This window comes from Myotis brandtii, unplaced genomic scaffold (assembly GCF_000412655.1).
Source record: "Myotis brandtii unplaced genomic scaffold, ASM41265v1 scaffold383, whole genome shotgun sequence".
Lineage (NCBI taxonomy): Eukaryota > Metazoa > Chordata > Mammalia > Chiroptera > Vespertilionidae > Myotis > Myotis brandtii.
This window is the reverse complement of record NW_005364711.1, coordinates 1,637,118-1,654,044: the sequence shown is the minus strand read 5'-3', so window position 1 is coordinate 1,654,044 and position 16,927 is coordinate 1,637,118. Positions and strand designations below refer to the sequence as shown.

The 16,927-nt window shown below is 44.3% G+C and overlaps 1 protein-coding gene and 1 long non-coding RNA gene across 2 annotated transcripts in view; one reads left to right on the top strand and one right to left on the bottom strand.

The window, feature by feature from the left end:
* Positions 1-250, bottom strand: part of LOC106727179 — a 20,814-nt gene extending 20,564 nt beyond the window's left edge. The window contains exon 1 of the long non-coding RNA XR_001363345.1: positions 141-250. This is a non-coding gene — a long non-coding RNA (uncharacterized LOC106727179). The remainder of the gene's footprint in view (positions 1-140) is intronic.
* ANKFN1 (ankyrin-repeat and fibronectin type III domain containing 1) overlaps positions 1-16,927 on the top strand; it is a 450,804-nt gene that overhangs the window by 39,182 nt on the left and 394,695 nt on the right. The window lies entirely within an intron of this gene.

The following is a 16,927-nucleotide window of genomic DNA, read 5'->3' as shown; positions in this document are numbered from 1 at the left end:
AAGTGTAAAATGTTTGCACCTGGCTATAAAGCAAGTTGTGTTCCTGGGCTGAAGAAACTCCAAGGAGGCTAGTCACTAGGGAGAGGAAACCAGGCGTTGCTACATGATGTCATTACCTGGTGCCCACAGCGACCTTTTACGGGCTGGGCTGTGAGCCACATTTTGCACCTTGGGGTCTTGGCAGCACTGGCTGTGATTTGATGGGTTGTCATTCCAGGGTGGTGGCGGGGCCTGTGTCCCACTTGGGGGAAGCTGAATTGCTTTGTCTGTTGCTTTGTCCATGTGTTGCTTTGTCAGCACCAGGTCCACGGTGCCATTTCTTTGTAAATGGCTAGTGCGCATCTTGGCAGCTCCTGCATTGAGCGTCTCTCCCCTGGTGGACAGTGCGCATCATAGCAACCAGTCGGATGGTCGGAGGGACACTTAGCATATTAGCCTTTTATAGATATAGATGCCAGAGTAGGTACAGTATTTTATAGCATATCCTTGAGAGTCAGAATTACTTAGGGAAAAGAGTATAAGTGAAATTTTGAATAAAACAGACTTGATTTCAAATTATGCCTCATTATTGCTAACTTATTAAATTGATTTTATCTCACTAAATGATAGTATTTTTCTAGGTTTAACCAAAGGAGGAAGATTAAATTATATTCAGGCCATTGTTTGAATTTTTCCTCATTTACAAAATGATTTCTGAGAGATAAAACCAACAATTTTATTTACTAATAGTCGTGGGAGATCTTGAGAAAGCAGTGCAAACATCCACATGAAAGAAATGCATCTTGAAATAAAGAGAAATGAACAGGCTGACTTTTCATTTTCTGTGGATTCTGACGGTCTAGATAGACTTCCTGGAGTCCTCTCTCCCCAAGAAGTTTTCTCATTTTTCAGTGATTCAGTCACTTTAATACTTTTACTTCAGTTGGGAAAAATGAATGATACCCTATAGCATCAGGATTCATGAATACCTCTTGGATAGTTTTCAAGCTTTGGGTCTTCCAACTCCCATTCTCCATGAACTCTTCCCTGGGACCACTCATCTACTCTGCATCTCTATAATGTTATTTGGAACTGTTTGTGCTATGGTAAGCTGAAATAGCCTGTAGGTTTTACAAGTATCCATGTGGGTTGTCCCAGCGTGGTACAGAGATAAAAGCAGAAGAAAGAGGCCAGAGAATGCACCGTGGAGCCTTGAACCAGTGGAGAAAAGTAACCAATGAGAAATTTCTCATGACTGGGTGATGAAGGACTTTCAGATAAAACCATAGCTAATGTTCACATATAATTGTTAACAATGGCTATTTCCCCAAACCTTCAGCAAAGCCTAACAGTCCCATACAGATGGTGTGTTACTGGAATGTAGAATAAAGGGCATGGAAGTAAGAAGGTGACCCATTGCATATGTACTACTACTACCTCTGCCTGTTTCCCACCAGGAGTTATAAGTGTCATGTAAAGAGGAAGCAATTTCTGGAGTTCAGGTGGTGACCTGAGAGTCGGCCAGCTGAGACCCAAGTTGAGAGTAGCCCAGAAAAGCAGACACTGTGTGGAACATAGGACACACCCCTTCTCTAAGTGTCCCCGACAGCACAGTGACTGAATCTGGTTTATGCCAATGGTACCTAGTAACCACCCACTAAATTTATCTTCTCACCAGTATCATTACAAATGGGGATCACAAGAATACCTACCTCACAAGGGAGCTCCCATAGGCTGCCAATTGATTTCTCAACAGAAACACTTCAGGCCAGAAGGGATTGGCATTAATTATTCAAAGTGATGAAAAGCAAGGACCTATGACCAAGACTACTCTATCGATCAAGGCTATCATTTAAAATTGAAGGTGAAAAAAGAGCTTCCCAGACCAAAACAAAACAAAACAAAACAAAAAAAACCTGAAGGAGTTCATTATACCAAATCAGTATTATAAGAAATTTTAAAGGGCCTGCTTTAAGAAGAAGAAGAAATAGAGAGAGAGGGGAACACAGGTATAAAGAATAAAATGGCAATAAATAAGTACCGATCAATAATAACCTTAAAATAAATGGATTAAATGCATCAATCAAAAGACATAGAGTAGCTGAATGGATAAGAAACCCTGACCTGTATATATGCTGTCTACAAGAGACCCACTTCAGAACAAAAGATACACACAGTCTGAAAGTGAAGGGATGAAAAAAAATCCATAAAAACAAACAAAAAAAGCTGGGGTAGCAATACTTGTATCTAACCAAATAGACTTCAAAGCAAAGGCCATAAAAGAGACAAAGAAGGTCACTACATAATACTAAAGGAATCGATCCAATAAGAAGATATATCTTTGTAATACTTTAAGCAATAAAACAAAATTTAAAAAAAAAGAAGATATAGCTCTCATAAATATATGCACCCAAGATAGGAACACCTAAATATATAAAAAAAATATTGGTGGACTTTAAGAAAGAGATTGACAGCAATACAGTCCTGGCAGGGGATTTCACACCCCACAATTCTCTACACCTTGTTTGCACTCATTTCTTCTTTGGCTCCCTTAGAATGTGGCTTTGGCCTCCTTAAATTGAAATCCTGTGGCATCCTGATTTCCTATTTGATTTTAGAGCATTTAGATGATTCCTATCGTGGTTGAATTAAATAGTCTGATTCAGATTCTTAGAATGTGTGTAATGTTAGTGTTTGGGGCTTGGGAAGAGCCCATGCAAATCTAAGAGATATTTTGGGGCTGAGGTGGTGGGTGACTTACCCATCTGGGGAATGTTCATTGCTCATGGAAGGTGTCACATATCACAAGATACTGAGAGCCCGAGTGGAGATCAGATCACTGGATGAAACCCCTGATTGAAAAGAGACACATGTATAGACTGGCTCCTTTCTGAGCTCTGGATAATACCCCACCACCTATTTTAAGAGGTGGGTTGTTCAAGACAGAGCCAGGGCTTTGTGAGGAAAGGATTATGAAAGACATCGCTTTGTATGGTACTGAAGCTACAGACACCCTGTGAGAACTGACTCGTGTGCTATCGTTTCTAGACCCCCCACACTGTGCTCTGTGATGAAGGTTGGCGTCACGAGGCCAGTGAAGGGTTCTGTGATTCTGTAGGTTTCATGTTTCTTCAAGACTCCCATGGTCATAGCCATGGAGTGGGAGGGTCCTACCCTGGTCAACATGAATCATCCCACTTCCTGGGATCGCATATAAGTTACAGGAGGTGGAAAGGAAGCTGTGGGCTGGCATTGTCTGTCTAAAGGCAGTGACACACATCGCTGTCAGGCTGGGCATTGTATGTTAATCCTGCATAATGAGAGCTCCTCGATATGAAGGGAAAGATGAGGCAGACAATCAGATAGCTGACTGCAGAGAGCATCTTTGAATGGGAAGATGCCTTCTGCATACAAAATAGATACACTGTGATAGAGGAGGCAGGCTGAGGGTGGGGAGATGGTCTCATGATTTATAGAGTGTTTAGCAGCATCCCTGGTCTCTACTTACTAGGTGTCAGTGGCATCCTCTCCCCAGTTGTGACAACTCAGACTGTCTCTGGACACTGCCTGTGTCTTCTAGGAAGACAAAAATCACTCTTGGTGGAAACCCTCTGCCTGAGGGTGTGGTCTTTGTTCACATAATCAAAGCTGGTTCACATAATCAAATACCATATCCACATTTCAGTTCATGGGATGGAAGAAGAAGAAAAAGTGAAGGCAAGCCATTTCCTTTTAAGAGAGTGATGAATGAGTTGTGGCAGAACTTGGCAATAGCTGCAGAGGGAATAAGAATAATGAGGGGAGCAACTAGTAGTCTCATTACTCTTATAGAATTACTATAGAATCAAATATGACAATGAAACTAAAGTGCCTAGTGTAGTGATTGACATAGTAAATGCCCAATGAGTATTTGTTCTGCTCTCTCTCTCCCACCTCTCCATCCCCAAGGACTGGGCCTGTCTCTCTCTCACACTGAGATTTGGTCTTAAATCATTTTGAGAAATAAATATTAATTATGTACACTAATAAAAGAGAAAGGTGCAAATTGACTGTATATTCGAATGAGTATTTGTTCTGCTCTCTCTCTCCCACCTCTCCATCCCCAAGGACTGGGCCTGTCTCTCTCTCTCACACTGAGATATGGTCTTAAATCATTTTGAGAAATAAATATTAATTATCTACACTAATAAAAGAGAAAGGTGCAAATTGACCGTACATTCATGACCCCACCAGCCAATCAGGAGTGAGTATGCAAATTAACCCAACAAAGATGGTGGGTTAATTTGCATACACAGGTGCTGAGCGGCTGGGGGTGGGGCAAGATGCTTATGTCGTCGCCATGGCAACAACGCAGGCATTCCATACCACCCCAGCTACTCAGGGCCTCTGGCAGCGTGGAAAGGTGGAAAGGCGGCTCCGGCCGGAGTGAAGGCAGTGCCGGCAGCCAGGGGAAGGAAGGCCCATTCTTGCACGAATCTTTGTGCATCGGGCCTCTAGTAATGACATAATGACTCTTCTTTATGAGCCCTGCATCTGGCCAATATTGGCTCTATAGACCACTCACAGTATGTTTTGTGCATTTTCTTTCCGATGTTTACTGACTTCTTTCTTTTGCCTCCAATGGCTTTGCCACCAACACCATCTCCCATGAGCATGCACACGTATAGACCTTAGGATGCTTCCTGGATGTTGAGTTTTAAAGTGGACAATATCTTGGTATTGATCCTCATCTATAAAATTAGCACAGTAATATTTACTTGGCAGAGTTATCATGAATTAATCACAAATAAGAATGTTTTAAGTCCCTATTATTTATCTGGTCTCTTAATATTTTTTTTTTAAATTTTGCAATGTTCTGAAATAGTATCTCAATTTCATAGAAAAGTCTCTGTAGCTAGGGAAGGTAAACTTGTTTGCCGGAGGTTCTAAGTGCATACACTATTAGGAGGAATACGATGGGATTTCAATCCAGGTCTCTCTGAGAACAAAATCAGGGCTCTTTACAATGACAAAGGTTTTCTTCCACTTCTTTCTTGCGCATCTATCTTACTCAAGAGACTTTACAATGCTTCTGTCTCTCAGCGAAGTCCTGTGTGTGGACTGATAGGATATGAGACACTGGCTTCCCCAAGAGGGAGACTACAGCACAGAATGGACTGGCCTCTCTGCCCTGGAGAATGACATCTGGGGGTTCTGTGGCCACTGGTCATTGTCCCTGTGCCTGGCTCCCCCACCAAGAGCATGGCCAGGGGGCCTCTGCGTGCCAAGCTTATCGCTGGGATCCTGGCGCTCTCAGAGGGGCTGGCCCACGCACGGCTTCCTCTTCTTCCGCCTGCAGCTAGCTGTGCAAGCTGCTGACCTACATGGAAAACACTGCATTTCAGGAGAATGAAATAAGTACATTGGACAAGAGCTCCACATTTCCTGCCACCAGCTTTACTTCATTTTCGGGAATGGCCCTGCTACCCTATGATTTCAAAGGATTCCAAGGAATTTTGGAGTCTAGCAATCAGTTTTACTGGTAGTTTCCTTTCTTCTGGATGTTCAATGTAGCATGTTCCTTTCTGTGTGTGAGAGTATATGTGTGCGTATGTGAGTGCGTGTACATGCATTCACGGAGGCAGAGTTGGCGACTTCTCTGCTCTGTCTGTGCCAAGGTGTCTTGTAATATGTCAGAACAGCTGTGGTGGAATGAAACAAGCCTCATACTTGTCAGAAAACTGGATCCGAGTCCTAGGCATCTTACCTGCGGTGTGGCCTGCGGGACCTTTCTGAGTCTTAGCTTTCCCAAATGACAAGGAAAGCAAATAAGCTCTACTTTGGAAGCTGCTGAGGATGTAAGGATATTACAGATAAGTGACAGTGTTCTCGGGGGAAAGAGACCCAAGTTCAAATCCTTACCATGTTTCTCTTTTATTAGTGTAGATAAGTGACAGTGTTCTACGGGGAAAGAGACCCGAGTTCAAATCTGGAATCTCCCTCTCAAAGGCATGTGAATCAGGGCAACCTGTGAAACTCTGTTCCTCAGTTTCCGCATCTTTCAAATGGGAGTCGTAAAGGTACTTCCACCCAGATTTGTGTGGGTCAAACGAGACATCTGTGCATCCTTTACTATAGATCTCGTACACAGCGGTCATGCAGCCTGTACTGGCTGCTCTCCTTCTGGCTTCTCGGCAGTCATCATGTGAAAACTCATTCTAAACTGCCAACCGGTGTACAAAGAAAAGATAATGCTGTAACAGGGGTAGTCGTCAAAGTAAGCGATATGACTCATTTTCGGGTGCTTAGTAAAAGGCAGGGGGATGCTTTGAGACAGAGCGGGCTTGACTGTGGCTCTGAGTCCGTGACTGCAGTTGGGCCCCTGGGCCTTCTTCCCGCGTTAATGGGCTGGCTAATGGAAGGCTTCGATTATGACTCAGCAGAGAACCCACTTGTCTTCCTCTTGTGACACAAAAGGCACCTTGCTTGCTTTTATTCCTCTTTAGCCTTTACTCCTGCAGCCTAATTGGGTTAAAACAGGATTGTCCTCTCCAAGGGCCATCTCCTGAATTACCAGCCCCAGAGGAGTCATCGCCTTTGTAATGATCCATCTTCATCTCCAACCCTGCTTCTCACTTGGAGCTGGCTTCTTAGCTCCATAAGGAGCGACCGGCTTGGGTGTGGGGTAAAGCCCAGCTCGTCCCGGGAACATGAGTATGTTGGGGGACACTCATCCCGACTTTGAGAGTCAACCTTGGGGTGAGGTCTCACCTTCATGGAGAGACCAATGGGATAGGGTTTTCACTAAAGCTCCTTCTTCCTCAAGCTCAGACTTTGTCTCCCGTCCCCACCCTGACTTCCTGTTTAGTGCTTCTCACCATCTTCACCAGCCCACACCCTTACTTTCTGTCCCAAAAGACAGAGCTCTCATGTTGTGCTTTGGCTTTCAAAGCCACCCACTGCATCATCCCACCCGTGCAGTTATTCCCACATGTTTGTCCTAGTTCCTCAAGGACCCACAAATGAGAGATTATATACTAGACTAATGTTTTCTTTAGTTGAAAAGAATAATGAGTGATTTCAATTTGATTCAAATCAAGTTTATATTCATAAAGCAGCAATGGCCCAGGTGCTGTGTCAGGCATTGTATAGACAGAGAACTCTATGCTAGAAAGGTTACACTCATTAACTCATTTAATACTTGAAAAGTAGACAAAATCACTGTTGCCCTCGAGGAGGAATCTCCGACTTTTAAAGGTTTGCTGACTTGATCAGAGTTGTCAGAGCTTCCGCATTGCCTGGCCGTTCCCACTGTAGTCCATACACATGGGATTCCATGGATTTGTGCTCCAGGACATGGAATAGGAAGAGGATGGTAACCGTGGGGCTGTGCAAAGCTGTGGTCCTCGTGGTCGCCCAGCAGATAGTGTGAATCAAGAGCTGAACCTTAGGATGGTAACCGTGGGGCTGTGCAAAGCTGTGGTCCTTGTGGTCGCCCAGCAGATGCGAATCAAGAGCTGAACCTACTTGTCAACCTGAGTTAGGTGCTTTTTCTGGTTCACACAAGAAAAGATTAACTTCTAGCCTGATGCCATTTGCTTCTGATAAATTAAGGAAAGGGGTAATTGCAGGCTTGTAAAAAATCATTTGAGCACTCAAGTGAGGATGGCAAACCCAAACAATGCTTAGCATTGTCACTTGAGTAATAAACTTTCAGTCCACACACAGTATTGGAAGGAGCACTGACCAGTTGAGTCCTCACAGTTCCGAAAGGTATAATGAACACTCAAGGTCAGACAGAGAGCTAGGTTCAAATCCTCAATTTGCCACTTCTTCGTGTGTTCTTGGATGAATAATAAGTTCTTCTGCACCTCAGTTTCATCTTGCCCGTAGAACAGCCCTTTGGTTTGGGCTAGGATGCCTTAAACTCGTCAGGTAAGATTCGCTGAGGTGTTTATAACACCATAATTCAGTGCTTCAGAAAGGAAGCAAACTTTTGGAGCTACCAAGACCATTTTCAGTTAAAAAGCGTTTTAAATCTCCTTTACGCCAAATAAAATTTTGCAACTGCTTTCTTCAATTATACACCACTGTGTAGTCAAGTGGTGATTAGTGCTGCATTCTAATTAGGTTTGACTGATTTTTTCAAGTCAATGTTCTTTCCATTATACTCCTCTGCTCCTCAATTGTTTTTAACTCAGACTTTTTAAAGCTCGGGACAATGTGTATTTCACACATGCTTCAGTGATTTTGAATACTCAATCAAGTTTTCCTGTGAGCCTGGTCACATCCTGTCTTCCACTGTGATGGTGGCATGGGGCGTTCGCAAATACACCAGTTTCTACAGGAGGGCCAGTGTCCACATGAACACACTCTCTCTCTTCCCTTTGGCGGCTCCAAGATTCCACACTGTCCTTGGGAGCTTTTGTGCTTGAAGAATCAATCACAAAGTTAGAAGATGTGCTGACAGCGACACAAGCTGGTTTCCTGGACCTCTTAGCCCTCGGGCCCAGAAAGGAAACACAGCCCCTAATGGACTCTCATTTGTAATTAAATGACAAGGATTTTGCGGTGGGAAGAGTTGTCTCTTCCTTATTAAGGCCACTGGCTGCCTTTTTATTCATTTTTATGTGAGTTTAATTCCCATTGATGTGGGCGATGACTGCTGGTCAAAAACCACTTTCGCATCGGAGTCCGGCATTCTCCCCCAGTGTCCCAGTGGTAAACACAGAGGAATTGAAAGACAGAATGATTTCACCCCTGAAGTCCTATTTGGTGCCCATTTTGAGCCCGGGGACCAAACCACGCAGGAGGCCTGGGGTGTTTTTACTCGGGCACAACCACGAAAGTGTATTTTTTTTCTCCTTTGGTGGAAAAATGATGGCTTTGCTTTCTTGAAGCATTCCTGCTGGCTTATTCATGGAACCAAAGAGGGCGACATCCAAGGAGGGCAGCATGCAGCCTTCTGTTTCCCAGCCAGAGTCAGGGTTTGGCAAAGAGCGAGGCTAGAGGGAGGCGGGACTGCCCAGTGCAGTAGGTGAGAGAAGAGTTGGCCAAAAGGTAGGAAAGACTTGAAACCAAAATCCACACTCTGATGTGCGGGGCCTCCCAGTGAGAAAAAACACTCACCAAACACCCACATGCTTATTTGGGTTGGCATGGGGTGTGCAGAGCCCAGGAGGCTGTTGAAACAGAGAACTGACCCCCTTCAATGGGCTGGATGGAAGCGGGGACAGGGGCCTGGAGGGGGAGTGCCGCGGAGGATGCTCATGGCCGAGCTATGGATCCTTGGCCCCAAGAACCCATTTTGCAGGTTCACTTGGGATGAAAGTGTAGGTCCTGCCTCGTGTGAGTGCTGGTTGGGGAGACTTATGAGAAGCAGGGATATGTCTTTTTCTCTGGAGCCAGACAGACTTGGGTTTGAATGTAGACTCCATCATGCATGGGCCCTGGAACCTTGGGGGAAAGTCGCTTCACTTGTCTGAACCTCAGTTTCCTGACCAGTAAAATGGGAATGACATTGTGGTTTTGAATGAGGGTTAAATTTGGTATTGCGTATGAAAAGTTGTCTGCGGGCTGCCTGGCCCTCATCGCTTACCAGTGAACAGCTGCCCTCTTTCCATATATTAGATGACTGGTTGCGTTTACGGAGGTCAGTTTCCTGTCATGATTTTTGAGCAGCTCCAACTGGCTGTAAGTCCTAGCTCAGTGATGGCGAACCTTTTGAGCTCGGCGTGTCAGCATTTTGAAAAACCCTAACTTAACTCTGGTGCCGTGTCACATATAGAAATTTTTTGATATTTGCAACCATAGTAAAACAAAGATTTATATTTTTGATATTTATTTCATATATTTAAATGCCATTTAACAAAGAAAAAATCAACCAAAAAAATGAGTTCGCGTGTCACCTCTGACATGCATGTCATAGGTTCGCCATCTCTGTCCTAGCTCTACCTTATGCTACTTTATGACTTAGAGTGAGTTTCTGAACATCAGTAAACCACAATTTCTTCCATCTAAAAAAAGGTTATCATAATACTATCTCCCTGCATTATCTAGAGTTGAGATGATAACATGACAAACACATAGCATAGTGTCCTACTAAGCAAGCATAGTGAGGCTCCATATATATTAGCCAAGATGGTAGTGATGATAGCCTCTGAGGACAGGAATTGTGTGGACTATCCCATAATTTTCCATGGAGGCCCTGGAGACATTTGATCATGTCTGGAGACAGTTTGGTTGTCTCAACTTGGGGGTAAGGGTTGTGCTGCTGTTGATATCCAGTGAGTAAAGACCAAAGATTCTTCTAAACATTCTACAACACAGAGGGGAGCCCCCCTCCCCCACATCAGAGAATTGTCCAGACCAAAATATCAATAGAGCTAAGGCTATAAAGCCCTCGTCCAACCAGGCACTTTGGAAGAGTTAACATGAAGTAGACATCAGAGGGCCTGAGTTAGTATCAGGGATAACTAAGGTTTTCAGTTATTTAAATACAAATCATATGCCACCTTCTAGGTTGTACTTCCTTGAGTGTAGGAACCATGCCTTCGTCACCTCAATTCCCTGTAACTTGACACAAGTCATGCCTTCACTAACTGTCTTTCAGTTCAGTGCATCAAGTCTCCCGGTACAGTGGCTCCAGTGCAAGGTTAAAGATATAACTATTAATTCGATAATTCATAGAGGATTTTCACCTTGAAACAAAATAGGAAAATGGGCCCATTTTTAGACAGAGCATCACCCAGGGTGATCAGAACTAGAACTGAGAAACCAAAGTAGCAGAAAACACAGGAAAGTTACTACTTGGCATGTACCACCAATTTAGGACTGGGAAGACGGTGAGTGGATTTGCCTTTCTAATTAGGTTTGACTTGGGCTAATATTGAAGTGAGCTTTTGTTCCCTGAGTAGACACCAGCTGGGAGGTACTCCAGGAACGTGCTGGGTGGCAGGGTGAAGTCAGCCTGATATTACACATTTTCTCTGGGTGACCCATAAATAGATGGTTCACACACGGACATGTGAGACCATCTATAAACTTAGCTCTGACGCAGAATGTCCTGAGAGGTCAGACTCCTGAGTCACTCTGGATGACAGTTCAATCCTGGGCTCCATTACTTGCTCGCCGTGTGGCCTTGCACATGATATTCAGCTTTTCTGAGCCACATTTTTTCCTTTCAATCTGGGAAATGCGGATGGATAACATCTACCTCAAGAAGTTGTTATGAAGGATTAAAAACACACATACAAAAGAGATAAGAGATTTTGTTGACTCTTACCACAGAAAACTTGGAATGATCCAAAATTCATCACACCATGTACTGGCTTATTCCCTTAAGTAAATGACTTATTGTTTACTTAATTCTTGTATTACCTCTAGTATCTACCAACACTTAACCATGGTCTTCAAAATGTTCTTGCTGCTAAGCTCTTCCACTTCACTGCAACAATTATCCTTAGAACATACTCCAGACTACTTCTCCTGAAACATAATGCTGGCCAGACCACTCCCATATGTAGAAATGCCTCCTGCAACCTAAAGTCTAGACCAGTGATGGCGAACCTATGACACGCGTGTCAGAGGTGACACGCGAACTCATTTTTTTGGTTGATTTTTCTTTGTTAAATGGCATTTCAATATATAAAATAAATATCAAAAATATAAATCTTTGTTTTACTATGGTTGCAAATATAAAAAAATTTCTATATGTGTAACGACACCAGAGTTAAGTTAGGGTTTTTCAAAATGCTGACACGCCGAGCTCAAAAGGTTCACCATCACTGGTCTAGACCTACTGGTGAGCATTCAAAGCCTTTCACTATCTCTCTACGAGTTCCACACTTAACACTTGCCAATGCCTGCATCCCCTCACTCAAGTGAATTTTGGGCACCACCCTTACTGGGAATCGAACAGTGACCTCCTGGTTCATAGGTTGAGGCTCAACCACTGAGCCACGCCAGCCAGTCTCCAGCTCATTTTCTATTCCTAAAACAGCTTCATGATTTTAATGTCGTTAGGTCTTTGATCCTGATGTTTCCTTAGCATGAACCAATTCTTTTTCATGAAATCATACACAGTTTTCAAGACTTGGTCAAGTCTTATCTTTCTCCAGGAAATCTTTCTTAATTTCTCCTCTCTTTTTTTTAGAATCTCTTTTATTCCTCAGGCCCCTGAGCACTTGCTGGCTTTATCTTAAGATCTCTAAGCTTTCTGTTCCTGTTAGTATAGCAGTTTGGGTACATATCTTCCCTCCTTTGTGAGATGAGGAGCTCTGAACAGGTGCTAGAAATCTCTGGAACCCTCCTGCCACCTCTCCACCCACACCTGGAATAGTATCTTGCACAGGAGAGGCACTCAGGAAATGTTTCCTGACTCAAATCTCAAGATCATTAAAGGGCTCATTTCTTAAAGGAATCTCTATTGCCAAAGGTATATCCTTCTATCCTAACAAACCATCCCCCAAAAGAAGTGATGGAATAAATTTCATTTTCTCTGTAACCAGAACAAGTTCATGTCTGCCAGGGGGTTATGATGATGGAATGTGATTTAAAGATTTAGTGCTTCATATCCCTTATCCATTAAGTAATCATTCTTGTAATATAAACATTTTCTCTCTCTCTCTCTCTCTCTCTCTCTCTCTCTCTCTCTCTCTCTCTCTGGTGTGTATGTGTTTTATTCAAGCTAGACTTGAGGTAACTCAAAAGGTCCATGTGTTATTTTTTTTAAGTTTCTTACAGTTCTCATCTAAATGCAACCCCTTGGACTTCAAAAGAGTACAATTCGGAAAGGGGAGAGTAGTAAGTGTGTGTGGAGAAGCCTGGCAATACCTACTCCAGCCAGGCGATCAAGCCATCACCAACAGTGATAAGTTGTGTGCCCTTGAGGTGCCACAGTGAGAATGGAGCTTTTTTTCTTTGGTCCTTCTCCAAACCCATAACCCCTCTGTAAGCAGGAGAAAAACACCAGAAAAAATCCAAATTGAAGGACATTCTACAAAATGCCCAATCAGTAGTCCCCAAAACTCTCAAGATCATAAAAAAACAGTCAAAGCTTGAGAAACCATCTCAGTGCAGAGGAGCATAAAGAGTCATGGCATCCCATGCACTGTATTCTGGATGGCATCTTTGATCAGATAAAAGGTCATTAGGTAAACATGAGGGAAAATCTGAACACAGCATGCATTTTTTAAATTAATAGGGTATCAATATTGATTCATTAGTTGTGATTCACATGCATACTGATATAATATACCAGAGGCCCGGTGCATGAGATTCATGCACTTGCGGGGGGGGGCGGGGGGCAGTGGCTGGAGGCAGTTCCTCAGCCAAGCCTGCGCCCTCTCACAGTCCAGGAATCCTTGGGGGATGTCTGACTGACGGACATCCTTAGCTCTGCAGCAGAGGGAGGAAGGCTCCCGCCACCGCTGCTGCACTCGCCAGCCATGAGTGCTCTCGGCTCCTTCGTTGAGTGTCTGCGTCATAGCGACATGTTGTTCCGCTGTTCGGTGGATTTGCATATTAGCCTTTTATTATATAGGATAGGATTAACCATAGGGAAAATTGGATGTGGGATACATAAGGATTCTTTATGGTATCCTGGCAACTTTGTTGAACGCCTCATGAGTGAATGAGAGAGGGTAATATTTGCATTCAACTTCTATATGAAGAATTAGAAAAAAACTGAACACATATGACTATGGCATGGTAGTTAGATAACCCTGAGAAAGTAATTTGAATCTCTTTGTTTCCTCATTCATTTCATAATAATAATGTTTAAAAGTCAGATAAAGAAAATTAAATTAATCTATATGGGATGCTTAGAACTTAGTAGATGCTCAACAAAGCTGTTTTCCCTTCATTGTATTAGACTTGTGCCCAAGTGCCTCAACCTCTCTGTGGACAATATGATATTTGTTATCGAATGGAATTGAAAGAAAAGTTATTTAAAACAAAAACTAGAGCTAATACTGTTTTCTAATAAGTGGGCTATCATAACTTTGACCAGTGGGAAAATACGTTTCTATATTCTCTCCTTCCAGTGGGAGAAGAAGAGAGGAAAGACAGAAATTTCTAAGCTTCTTCCATGTCTTCTGTGCTGACAAGCAATGAGTCCGAGGCTGGGTGAACCTTTGTGTTAGCACTTCCATGAGATGATATTTGTAAAAATAAGCCTAGAGTCCAATAGCGGGTGGAGATCTCAGAACAGCTGAACTGCTCTGCATAATTAAGTTAGGGAATTAAGATGAGCACGTATAAAAGTGTGTGTGTGGCAGGTTGGCTGGTGAGAGATTGAACTACAGAGCGGGAGGCTGGAACCTTTAGAGAAATGTGACCAGCACGAAATTCTCTGTGGAGGCACAGCCCAAGGACTTTTAAGGCAAAAATATTCAAACTCTCATTTTAACTTATTTGTTTTTCTGTCATGTAAACACCCTTCATCATCTCAGTTTTCAAAAAGTCTGCTAAACACACAAATGCCTGGCGTGAAAGGTTCTGGTGGAAATCAAAATCCTCATCTATGTTGGTACCAACCCAAAGGGAAAGAGCAACCCCGGGGGAGTCAGCTGAAGTGAGATTTGGGGTTTGGCAGAAAAAGGAATTTGGATGTGGAAATGACCATTCAGTGCAATATCCCTGGGAATTTGCCAAAAATTGGGGCGGGGCATTACATTTGGACTGATTTTAATAGAAGGGAGTGTGTGTGTGTGTGTGTGTGTGTGTGTGTGTGTGTGTGTGTTAGGAAAATATGCTGTCACTAATGAACAGATGCATCCCCTTCTTGTCCATATTCCCAGAATGCTGGGCTGAGGGAACAGGTGAGGGTCAAGGTTTCCTAGGCTCTCAGCGCTCTCATGGGGAGATGTGCTCTCCCCATGGCCAAAGGGTCCAAATGCACAGACTATGCCACCCTCCCCACACCCTTCATTTGCTAATGTGCTCCCACACACTGGACTCGCCACAGCAAGCCATTTACATACGCTGGAACCCAATGTCTTTTATTCTTCCTCCAGGCCATACACATGCTGTTTCCTTATCATTCACTTCTCAAATCCCCATTCATCCTTTAAATCCAGCTCTAGTATATTTTTTTTAATCCTCACCAGAAGATATGTTTTTATTGATTTGAGAGGGGGGGTGAGAGAGAGAGAGAGAGAGAGAGAGAGAGAGAGAGAGAGAAAGAAAGAAAGAAAGAGAAAGAAAGAAAGAGAGAGAGAAAGAGAAACATTGACCGGTTGCCTCCATGCATGCCCTGACTGGGAATCAAATCCACAACCTAGGTATGTGCCCTGACCGGGAATCGAACCCACAACCTTTGGTATATCGACAATGCTCTAACCCACTGAGACACACCCAGCCAGGGCTCTAGTATTTTTTTTTCTAATGTGAAGACTTCTAAGCACATTTCCTCCCTTCCCAAATTCCGGCAGTAGAGCTCCCTCCCTGCACAGTGGACACATTGGACATATGTACACATATGTCCCTCCTGCAGCTCATAACAGGGGACTGCAGTGATCTGCAGTCATTTGTGAAGTACAGTCCCCATCATTACACAGCAGCCGTGGCCCCTGCGACTGGGTGGCTCCCTTTAGCCCTGAGATTTTCACACTTGTCAGCACGTTGGAAGCGCTGGGAGCTCTGACAGTTACTGACACCTCGGTTTCACCCGATGTCCTCACGGAATTGTTCTGGCTGCAGCCTGGGCATGGGGGGACTTTGGAGCCTCCTTAGCGGGTGCTAATGTGCAGCCTGAGTCCGGAAGCCCTGCTAGCGTCCGGCGTTTGGCTTGTGGGGGCCTCTCTCCCCATCTCGCTCTCACTCTTACTCTTGACCTTGTTGCTGGTTCTGCCTTTCCTCAAGGCCAGACTTCCAGAACTGTCTGAAGTACAATATTAAATAACATCACCAAACACGGGAACATGCTTTGAGGAAGCAAAGGGTGTGTTGGGACTGATAGGCTCGGAGCTGGCTTTTTTCTCCATGGACTTCCTTGGAATTAGCAGAGGGCAGAGTCCTCCCATCGCAACTGTGGCAGGAGCAGCTCAAGCCACTCCAGGAATGAGGGCTGGGACAGACAGCAGGGCCCTCCTCAGAGGCCCATCTCCAGGCCGCTTCACTCAGCGTGGTCCCCTGAAAGCTCTTACTGGGGCTGCAGTGGGATGAACTGGGCAACGAGTGAGAAAGGGCTGAGAAGGTGTCCGTCACAGTGTGGTGGACACGGACAGCGACCCAGCCACCTGTCCTCATCAGATGCCTCCTGCTGCTGCCAGGGCCCCTCTGCTGGCAGGTGTGTGCTCTGCTCCTGAAGGCCCGGACCTCTTACTCTCTTGGGAAGACGGCTCTAGGAGTTGCTGTGCTCAGGCTTCAAGAATCAGGGTGACCAGAAGTGTGTCCTGCTTGGGTGACGTGAGCCAATGACTGCAGATGACCAAGTCCAGGGCATCCTCTGAGCTCCAGGGTCCGCTTGAAGCAGAGGCGAGGCTTTGCCTAAAGCCCAACGCTGGCCCGGACTCTTCGCCTCCCCGGTCCTGCCTCTCAGGTCCCTTACTAGTTCCTCCTGGGAGCACTTCCTTTATCATTTACTTGCGCACAAATCTCATCTTGGAGTCCAATTCCAAGGCATCCGACTAAAGACACTAAAGCAACATGATGCGATGGTGTCATCCCATCTTCCTGGCAACTTGGCGATGACAAAAATACATACTTACTGAGCTTTTTATTTAAGATGAATATCATTTCATGTAATCCCCAATCCCACCCTTTGTAAATAAAAGAAGCAGCGGTTTAGGAAAATCAAGTCATGTTCCTGAGATCACACGGTGGCCTAGCAGTAATTAAAGAACAGGCCGGATGGAAGCTAAAACTCTGCTTTAATCTCCCTGAAGGTTTGGGGGAATGTATGTTTCCCTGCCTTTTTGTTCATTTTCCCTACTTATTTTTTCTTGCCTCCTTATCTCTCTCTCTC